The sequence below is a fragment of the Vollenhovia emeryi genome, unplaced genomic scaffold (assembly GCF_000949405.1).
Source record: "Vollenhovia emeryi isolate VEMERY1.0 unplaced genomic scaffold, V.emery_V1.0 DF939197.1, whole genome shotgun sequence".
NCBI lineage: Eukaryota > Metazoa > Arthropoda > Insecta > Hymenoptera > Formicidae > Vollenhovia > Vollenhovia emeryi.
Genome location: NW_011967169.1, coordinates 353913 through 364764, shown reverse-complemented (window position 1 = coordinate 364764; position 10852 = coordinate 353913). Strand labels below are relative to the sequence as shown.

General features: G+C 41.7%; 1 protein-coding gene across 13 annotated transcripts in view; it reads left to right on the top strand.

The window, feature by feature from the left end:
* Window positions 1–10852, top strand: part of LOC105561994 (serine/threonine-protein kinase MARK2-like) — a 104139-nt gene that overhangs the window by 60934 nt on the left and 32353 nt on the right. For 7 of the 13 annotated variants that reach the window (XM_012012436.1, XM_012012437.1, XM_012012439.1 and 4 more), the window contains exon 1: window positions 1151–1588. The exons of 4 other annotated variants lie outside the window; for them this stretch is intronic. The gene's annotated coding sequence lies outside the window, so the exon portion shown is untranslated. Of the gene's footprint in view, window positions 1–1150; window positions 1589–10852 lie in introns of those variants that run through there. 2 more of the 13 variants (XM_012012438.1, XM_012012440.1) reach the window with 2 other exon arrangements.

The window sequence follows — 10852 nt, the reverse complement described above, 5'->3', positions numbered from 1 at the left end:
GGGTGCTGCGCGGATGCGATTAGTTGTGAGTTGATTGCGAAAATCGGATTCGCGTAAGGTGATCAGTTTTCACTGAAAAATCACGTGCGAGAGAAAGAGTGCGAAATATTTAAAAAAAAGTGTTTAGCTGCAAAAATGTGCGATCGTTTTTTCATTTCTCTCTTCTTTTTACACATGTGGATTTACGAATGATGCTGCAAAGCGGATACATGATTCTCTTGAGATGGTTTATTCTTCAGCTGTAAATTTGCGTTATCAAATTTAGAGTTCTATATTTGTAAAAACTGTATAATCATTCAGATGTTCGATTAGAACGGTATATACAGAATCAGTTAGTTGAAATTTAGAAAATTGGAAATAATTTATATAATTTTAAATTATTTCATACATTTATTTTTATTCCATGCCGAGTGTCCTAAGGGAATGCTAAATGGAATAATGACATCGCGAAGCGTACACGTGGTCGCAAAATACCAAATAGGGCTCGGGAATCTATTTTGTCCCTACAAATGGAAAATGTAATATAATTTTTTAGATTAAGCAACACTTTGAAATGTATTAATACTGCAAAATTCGTTATTAAAGCAAAAGGAAATACGATAATCCACGCAAATGCTCATATTACTTGAGATCCTTAACATTATATCTCCCAGTTTGCCCCTGAGAGAGATATCGTTATCGTGAAAATAAAAATGTCGCGGTAAAATTTACGATTAGACAGCCTGACAAGTTGTCGGGCGTCGTCGATGGAGCGAGCGGCACTGTTATCGGCACTTGCACTTCGAGTTCGTCCTACGATGGTGGACGCTCCGAGGTCCGAACGGGCCGGCCGTACGCGCGCCGGCTGGCTAGCTGATCGGCTCATGAGTCACGAACGCCGGACTCGCTTTCGCCGGTCGCCCCGGTCGCCCCGGTCGTCGAGCGTGGCAGTCCGGTTGCCGTCGTTGCGCGCGCCTCTCGTTCGAGCCACTTTTCGTTTCGTGCCGCGTTTTCTCGCCAACCGAACGGCGCGGCGAGAACCGAGCCGAGCCGGGCCGGGCCGAGTCGAGCCGAGCCGAACCGAGCCGAGCCGGGCCGGGCCGAGTCGGGCCGAGTCGAGCCGAGTCGAGTCGGAACCGAACGAGAGGAGCGCGCGCACGCATCTTAGTGACGCCTTGCGTGTGCGTCACCGTGTGTCACGAGTGCGTGCACCGTGCCACTCCAGGCTACATCACGCCGTGCTCCGCGAGCAGTTTTTTTCCTACTCCTTCCTACGGTGCCTGCGGCACTTTTCGACACTCCGCGCTCCGTGCCGGGCCTTTACGGGCCCGCGAAGATCGGCGATCACGCCCGAACTCTTTATCAGCGAGAGACGATAATGCGAGCCGCCGCGCCGCGCCGTTTCGAGCAGCTCGACGGAGGAATATCGGAAAAGTGCGGCCGTTGAAGTGCTCTCGTAAAAATAGCGTGCCGTTACGTGCGACGGTTCTTCACACGCCGGGAATCTGGAGTTTCTTCTCCACGGTGGTGGTGATTACAGTAAGCTGTGATAATAGTGATAACGCCGGAGTGATTTCGTTCGTCGAGTGATCTCATCCGATCGAGCGAGGTGAATTATTTGTACGCGACGGCGGAGGCTTGGGGAATTTGCATGCCAATCGTATTTCTCTCCCTTATAACATATAGGATATCAGAAATCCAATTATCGATTAACCATTTTTTTTTCGTTAACCTTTCTGTCTGAATTTTTTTATACATGTTACCGAGCTTCGTAACGTATACGGTTTGACGAGTCAACGAGACCGTTTCGGCTGCAAGGAATTGAATTAACGAGCGAGTCTCGCTAATGCACACCAAACAAACGTGTCCTTAACAAGGTTAGGTTACGTAGTGAAACCGCTTCTCGCGTGTCGACCTCGCGACGCGGTGTCGCTACGTCTTTCTCTTGAGCTAACAAGAAGAATAAACAAATTCCAATATCAGTATGTGCGATTTTGCGGCATTACGTCACGCTACTGTACGCAAATATGCGCGCGATTTATTTGTGTAGACTCGGATCGTGTCTGGGACATCGAGGCACGAAGCTACTTACTGCGAATAATCCCAATGATAATTATACATTGTTCGCAGAGGGGACTCGCGGTTGCGTGCGAATTTCGCGAAACACATTTTATTTCCGCGGCCGTGTTAATGCTGCCAAGTCTTGGCGCTTGTGACTCCTCGACGCAGATCTATCTCTCGAAACGATTACTATTTCGTGCAACCTAATTGAATATCTTCCACGTCGTTTAGGTGGATCGAATGATCGTTTTTATTCGCTCTCTCTCTCTCTTTCTTTGGGAAAGTAAGCGTGCGGAAGCGCGTTTTAATTCACACCTACCTCGCGCATTTGAGATAGAAAACCGGATTCGCGAACGTGGCCGAAAACGTTCCGCGTTATTAGATACCGTAACGACTTTAAGCCTCACACAGCCGGGATAATCTTTTCTTTGCCCCCTTGTCTCCTCTTGGGTTTCACGGTGCCGCGAATAGCGCGCGTGTTCGGAGCAAACGAAAGCAACGAAAGAATAGGCAGACGGAAGTATGCGCGCGCGTGCGTGTACGCGGATAAGAATTAACGGTTTATATAACCACCCGTATATAATTCCACGGTTGCGCCTCGCGAGCATAATTAGTACGAGACTGTGTTCATTACCCTTTGCGATATTACGCGTGTTTCGGGTCACTTGGATAGCTTTTCCCTCGCCTCACCGTGACTTGGCTCTTTGTTCATCTTAACAATTTGCCTTCCACAAAAGATAACGTCTAATCTAGATTAATAGCTTCTTGGAAAACGCGAAACGCAAACTTATCGCCGCAGAAAAGGTACGTCGAAATGAATCGGATAATCTTACGCAACATTGAATTATTTCTAAAAGTTTGCAAACGTCACTGCGAATCCAGCGTGTCGGGCTCTTAGTTCTGGATTATTTTGTCAAACTCGTTTGATTGATTTTACGTTGTCTCAAAATGAGAAAGAAGGAGTTTAAGCACAGTATAAAACTATTTGAAACGAACTGAATTATATGTTCATTGTTAAATTTATTTGATTCGCAATGTGCGCTTTGTTACAGTATTTTGCGATTAAAAAATTCTTTTCGGGAGAATATTGTGCGAGAAAGGGGCTATTACTTTTTTTTTTCATCGCGTGTGCTGTCATATTGAATGTAATCGGGCTCGATGAACGTGTCGAAGTTTAAATTAGCCTATTACATTCAAGTGATCAGACACCAATCGCTTATTGAAAATCGCCATCGGAAGGCCATCCGAGGATCCCTTGTTCTCGCATTGATCGAAAGTTATGCGTTTTAACCGGCTCGGTATTACACGTATAATTCGCAACGATTGATTACACGAGAGCCAGCCGCATTCTCTCACGAGGAACACGTAAAAAGGTCTTTTTGTCGTTTATCCTTAATGAAGCGTAGCTATCGCTCGTTCAACACCATGCGTATAATCGTAACGATTTTTGTTTCACCGCGAGTAGCAAGTGACCAGCTGCGTCTATCCTCTGAATGCAGCCGACATCGCTTTAATGTTAATCATAGTTATCTGTGCATAAAATAAGCCAACAGTGTACAGTAACTGACTTCTTCGGTACGAAGTCCGGTATACGCATGTTTAACATAAATTGTTCGTTACAAATTCCCTCGTAGAACGCTATAAATTTGAATTGCAGATATCGATCGCGTATAAGTGCTCAGATTTTTATTTTACATTTTTGTCGACGAGAAATATACTACGCTCATTTCCCCCAAGAAATTTCACTCGGCAAGTTTTGTTGCAGAGCCAATTTTCTCGTTTTACTTTTACTTCTTTGTATGCGCGATACAGGATTTTTTGCGTTGATTGTAACATTGGGAGAAACTAGCGATCGATGCTAATTGAGTAACGTTAATCGAGTAAAAGAGTCGCTGGTATAGCTCGAAAGATTCAATCGAAACGATGAGTTACTCAAACGAAAGAGCGACAAGCGCTACGAGGGTCTTGAGTTTATCGCGCACACGGACGACCCCGACATATATCAATAGCAGGTTTAATTGCGGATTTGACGGGGAAAGTTTGATTAAACGGCCATTATTCCGACAAGATAACGCACAATCTACGATTCAAACGCTCGTCCCTCCGTTTATCGTTTCGGCCGCGAGCCTAGTGTGGAACAAAGGGAAGTTATTTCTCGGTCGCGAGCTGTTTTTCGAGCGATGATGCACGCGCGTGTATCAAAATAAGGTACAAAACGATGATCAAAAGAGACAAAAGGAACAAAGGCGACTGTAGAAAAATTACGATTAACGCAAGGCATTACCTTGTATAAAAATATCAAAGCCTCACATGTCTATTACAATTGCCACAGGTAGCTTATGCTTATCGTTACAATATTTTTGTTAATATTTTTCATATACATTTAATTATTACTGAATATTACAACAGCGAGCATTAGCTATGATTGAACATTTTACAGATGTACTAATCTTGAAATTTACTTTTTAATCTTTTATTCAAAAATATTATTCGCTTCCCTGTACTATCCCCTCTTTTTTTAAAACTATTTCTTTTCGTGAGAAAAGATTGTTACATCGTAATTACTTGATCCATCTAGTTGTTTCTCGACACACAAAAGCAACGGACGGCTCAAGACATCGTTATATGTTCGTTATGCTCGACAATAGGATTTTCATAACAACCGTCATGCGCACTGAAAAAAAAACGATAAACGAGATGCGCTGTCCATTCTCAACCGCCGTTGCTTAACACGCCAAATGTACAGAAAGATATGAGGCAATTGACGAGTGTAATACTTAACGATTGCAACGATCTATGGATCGGGCGACTTTGATGCAACAATTATTCAATGTGGGTTACATAATTCCTGCGGAGGGAAGGTTTGCCGCAATAAAAATGTTGACAGCTTTGTATTATGACCACACGTCACAGTCTTTCCTGGTTCACTCCAAGTGACATTTTGATTATCTTGTGGAATGCAGTTAGGTGGAATTTCTTATCAACATGGATGTGTTGTATGTTCAATGGGACTGTCACGCGAGAACTTGATTTACGCGTCCGGCACTTACGTAATTTTTACACTTTAAACAAATCTGGCGAAACTTGTAAACGCTACAAATGAAAATTACACACGCGGAAATATTAGAAGCCAATCTGCTCGTTCGTTTTATGCCTCGTAAATGCTTCACAGATGACATCCACACACTTAACCATATGGCGTTATTCGTGAAAAATTATCCTCTGAAAATATGCAATTTGCAATCTTCTTATTTCTCTAACGATGCGATAGAATTAGCGATTTTTTCGAGTGAATCACTTCGTGCCAGTTTGTCTGGTACCTGGTACCCGATGTGCCTGCTCCTCGATAATACTTCCCCGTGATTGCAGGTATTTGTTACGTCGAACAAAAGACCTCGCGCCAGCTATCGCGCTAATCGCGAGTCGCGCATCGCAGCACACGCGCACGCAGCACATAACTGCACTTCTGTTCTTATTTCAAATGTGGATTTATTGACGTATCGTTTATCTCATTCGCCTAAATTGAACGATGAATATTTTAAATTAACAAGAATTGCCATCCCAAACCGAGATCAAATAAATGGATGTACGATATTAAGGTTAAAAAGCTTGAGATATCATACTTTTCTTAAGGGATTACACTACAGTGAATGCCTGGAAATTTGCTAAAGTTAAGAAATAAAAAAATATTAAAATAATAAAATAAAGTTAATAAATTAAAAGAAATTGTTTTATATAGTTCAAGGTGTGCACAAGACAGGCCTTGAAACCGAGTTTTCATTCATTTTCTTATTGAGCTACAAAAAATTCCCAAAGTTACCTTATGTTTTCAGACATTCACTGTGGCGTAATCCCTTTATTAAAAATATCCACTTTGCTTTATCGTCGCAGTATGACGCGAATAGAGAGAGAGAGAGGCAGCTGGTCTATTTCGAAACGAAACTGTTATTACATGGGAGTGCGTTGCGTAACCTGTTACAATTAAAAGATTCCTCTCTTGCTCCGAGATGTTCCTAGTTAACAAGATCGTAGCGCTCGCTCGGAAATTGATGGCCGACCGTTTCTTTTATTCGTATATTTAGCCTTCGTCGACGCTTTTAGAGCTTGCTCCTCCGCCTTGGTAACGGCACTACCGGAAATAAAGACGTTCCATCCGGCCTTTCTAACACGACCAAGTGCAACATGCCACGCGACGATGGATGCGTCTTGTCGAGCGCGACGACTTGCTCCATAAAGGACATTGTCAAGAGGCGGTGGTGGCGGTTATCGCGAGGGAACGCGGGCGTGTATCCTGACCAAGTGCATCCTTCGCGTGTCCGAACGGACAACACAATTCTCCCTTGCTTTCACCGCGCATCTTCTTTTAAAATCTTTTTTCATGACAAAATGTTGAGTGCCCGGATATCCGTGTGTTACACCCGTCGCGCACTTGTGAAAATGATCTTTTCGATTTTATTCGCTTTTTTCTCTCCTTCTAGACATAGTTTATCTCGCTGGCATGTAGCAAGCCCACGACACGTCGTATGGAAAAATCTAACAGGCTCGACAATTCCCGCGAGACATTAGAAAGTTAACTCGGAGAAAATCCTTTTATTTTGTCGTCACTTGGTATCGAGAAACTTTGCAGGATTTTTACCAAAGTAAATCTCGCGAATGGTTTCCTAAATCGTATACGATATCGACATTTGTCCATTATTCATGCAGTTTACTAGAACGCGTCATTAATTTACATGGTGAAGTTTATCAACGGAGTATAGAGCGGTCCCGGCCATTCTTAACTCGCGCTCGGCCACGTCATACTCCTGCTTTCTCGACCGCAAATCCTCATTTACTGACGAGGCCGGTCATTTCGCCGGTTTTTCCGCGGCCCTCTAACGAAGTCCTTCGGCGGTATGCAACGGCGCGACGGCGTGTCGGTGCATCGCGTGTCGCACGCGAAAGCTTCGAACAATGCAGCTTCGCACCGACACGCCAAGTCAATGTACGTACACGCTTGTAAGTTTTTATCACATCGCGAACCGTAGTACCGAGCAAATTTATCAATTAACGCAGCAACGAAGAAGAAAATTGAAGAACCGAATAATAAAGAAAAAAGAAAACTGGAAAGATATAACACACAATTTCTCCACTACGTTAGTGCATCGAACTGATCTCCATAGAGCGCGTTCTGTGTCGCTGTTGATCCGAATTAAAATCGTCTTGTTCTGTATCGATGGTTGTGATTGTCATCGTGTACTAAGCTCGTGATATGCGTGTCACTCCCTCATTTACATAACAAATTAGTATTTTTTAGTATCTGTCATCCTGCTAGCACGCAGCGCGCACCCACAAAAACAGACTTCTTCGAGCATTCCACCAAGGAAGAATAGTGCAGCTCCTATCTATCGTGGGTCAGCGCGTTACGCTGCCGCCTAATGATTAATGACCCCCACTTTCTTACCTGCTCGCTTATAACGCGCTGACACTGACATTATGTCTCGGCGAAAGTCTGGCGAGCGTCCAAAATACTTCCAAACCGTGTTTTATGAAACGATTTGGAAACACTAAGCTGCTAAGTTTGGTTCTTCGTGCGCAAGGTAGGCAGAGTCGAGCGCTGGTCCTTAAAATCGTTTCGATCGGTGTAAATTGTCCGAATGATTCGACACCTGTGTAACAACTTTGCGATTTATTCCACGAACCGTTTGTTGCAAATGCCACATCGTACAACTCTTTTATACCATAGAAAACAGTGTATTCGTATTTTTGACGAATCAGTCCGACACTAAATTGTCCATTCTAATTGATTTTCATTGACATTGATAGAATTATTTTTATATCAATAAACTTATTGTTTTAGACACCAATTCTATGTAATAGCGGGAGTGTGGCAATAGTTTCTTGTTTGTGAGAAATTTCTAGGTTAATAGAAAAATTTTTAAGAAATTTATAATGATGGGAACTTTAGAATATGTTTAGCATTCGTGAGGAAATATGAAGCGTAGACTTGTGTATATTCCAAGATTTGCAGAGCTTATCTCGAAGATTCTTTTTAGCCTGCTTGTGTACGAGGTGTGGCAAGAGTTACGAAATCACGAGCGAGTACATAGAGGCGCGAAAAAGCACGAAACTCGTGCTTGATCATATTAAATAAATGAGGAACGTACGCGATTTAAGTGACTCGGTTAATCCGCGTGCATCTGTGCCTGTTACATTTACATACGGCGTATGTATGTATGCAAATTTCGCAATTCTATCTCCCACTTGTTTTAACTCCATTTATAGAGTTGCGCAATATATTTCGCGGCTATATCAGCAATCGTTTCAAAGTAACAAATCGTAAAGAAAAAAACATTATTTTTCAAATAATAGAAAATTATTTGTAAAATCCTTTTTACGATTTTAATTCACGATTAAATTAAATTGCATTATTTACACGTCGACTCAGTTTATCTTTATCGTTTTATGGCTTCATTTCAGGCTTTTTTTAAAGAAAGATAAAAATACTTTTTCATTTGACAGCTAACCACTTATGTAATGGCTCGTTTCGCTACAATCGATTAAATCGAATTTTTATTATTTCGATAATTTAAAACTGCCGTACGTAAAAAGAGCAATGTTATTTACATTTCACAGGGTTTATCACTCACCACTATTACTATATCACATATTTGTAGCCTTGATAACTCGCGACACCAACTGGAAAATGCAATAATTTGCGCCGCTTTTACGCTTTGGTACAACGCGCATTTCTCGATATATTTTATCGTTTCGCGGCTCCGTGCGTACAATATATATAAGATTCTCGGCGCGACGATCGTCAGTGCCGAGTGTTAGGTAGACGCGCTATCGCTTATCAGCATCTCCCGCTGATAAACGGCGTAACGAAGTCGAGTTGGCCGGCTCCGCAAGCGCTTATCGTCGCCTTTCGAGAAATGGACCCAGTTTGTCATAACCGGCCGTTGTCCATACAGCCTTAGTAACCACCTCTCTTTTGTCTTTTTACCCGTTCGTTTTTCTTTTTTTTCCGGAATCGATGCTCTTGAGAGACAAAGGAGAAAAAGATCGAGCGTCGAGTGAGTCTTTACGCGTCGTATTTAAACGAAAACTTTCCGCAGGTGTAAATTTGTGTGCAATATGTGTGTGTGTGTGTGTAAGTGACGTATGAGTGACACGTATCGTGCGTATGACACGCAACTGATCGACGGAAATTCATGTTCTACGGCTCCTCCAATTATATTTGTAATCTTGGAAAATCTTTGGTTTTGCACATTGTCGCATTATCGAATAGCGCTCCCGACCTCCTCCACGCCGGCGACACCGTTTACCATAGCCGATAAAATTTGTCAATATACGCGCTCTCTTTCTCTCCCGTTCACAGAAAGACACTGACGTAATGCCTTCCAAGAGAACGTTAACTTAATCCTGAAGCGTATCGTACGTACCATACTTGATATATTATATTTTCAGGTGCTATGTATCTATTCTGCAATTTTCTTGGAACATCTTCGTATAACCATCTTCCCAAGTTGTTGATTGGAATAGATACATTTTTATTACTACATCTTTTCGAGTTTTCGTTTGCTTTTTTTTTGTATCGTTTTCCTAGAGAACATTTCTCTTGTCGCTATATTTTTGTAACCGCTATGTAGACCAACTTAGTCAGGCTCTTGCGTAATCTGTGGATTAGTCGAAAACGTGCATTTGCGATTATCCGGAAAATCCTTATGATCCAATCGCTTATTAATCGCGGGAAGAGAAACGGTTGCCGTTATGAAGTCGCTTCTGCGAAACAATGAGACTCCCACATTGTTATTGAACGTTCCTACAGCAATTAATAAATACAAAGGCAGATCTGCATCGGACCTCTTTATTAAGAACGCCTTTAGGTCGCGATGATTGCAATATGCTTCGGGCAATTATGCTTCACCGGAACTCTCAGCGCTAGTGAAAAAGAACTCCTTGAAACGACTTGCAACACAAATCTGCACTAGAAATATACAAATTCTTTAACTAACACGGAACAATATCTAAATTTCGAAATGAGTATATTAAATTTGTCTTAGGAAATAGCATCGCGAATACTTAAAATGCCAGTATTTGTTAAACGATAAGACGAAGAATAAAAAGCTATAAAGAATTTCTGAGCTTCGTGAACGTGGCTTTAAAAGACCGTAGACCTATATTCTTCCTTTAATTTTGATTGGACGTAACGTTAGTAGGATCTTAAAATGTTTTCTGGTTAACGAATGTTATGTTATTTGTCAAAAGGTTGCGCGAAGATAAATGAGCTCAAACTGCTCAAAAGTCCATAGAACTTTTTGCAAACTGAGAAGAGGAGTGATCTGGAGCACCCTGTATAATATCTCTGATCTATAAATCTTCTTAATCGTCGTACTCTTTCCCGTTTGCTCGCAATTTATGACTCTCTATCGCCTTGTTGAAAAACAGCGTCGGTGTTTGCGTCGGTCGTTCGACAAGTTCTCTTCGACATCTCTCGATGAATTGGTCATACGTATATATATCACCTTGACGAATAATCGGAAATTACAGGTCTGCGAGGCTAATTGATCAGTCAATACCTAAAGTGCAACGTTATTGATTTATCATGCATCATTCTTCTTTTATTATTAGTTTCAATTTTTTCCACTAAAACCTGTCTATCTTTAAATATCGACAATCAAAAAGATATCGTTATCTCGTCTTTTAATCTTTTAATCTACCACGCGATGTGACATTTGCAAGTGTATTACGAGCTGATAAAGATGGCAGAAATTAATTCTCTTGTAAAGTCTTCATTCAGAATATGAAAGTTTTAAAATAATTACAAATTATT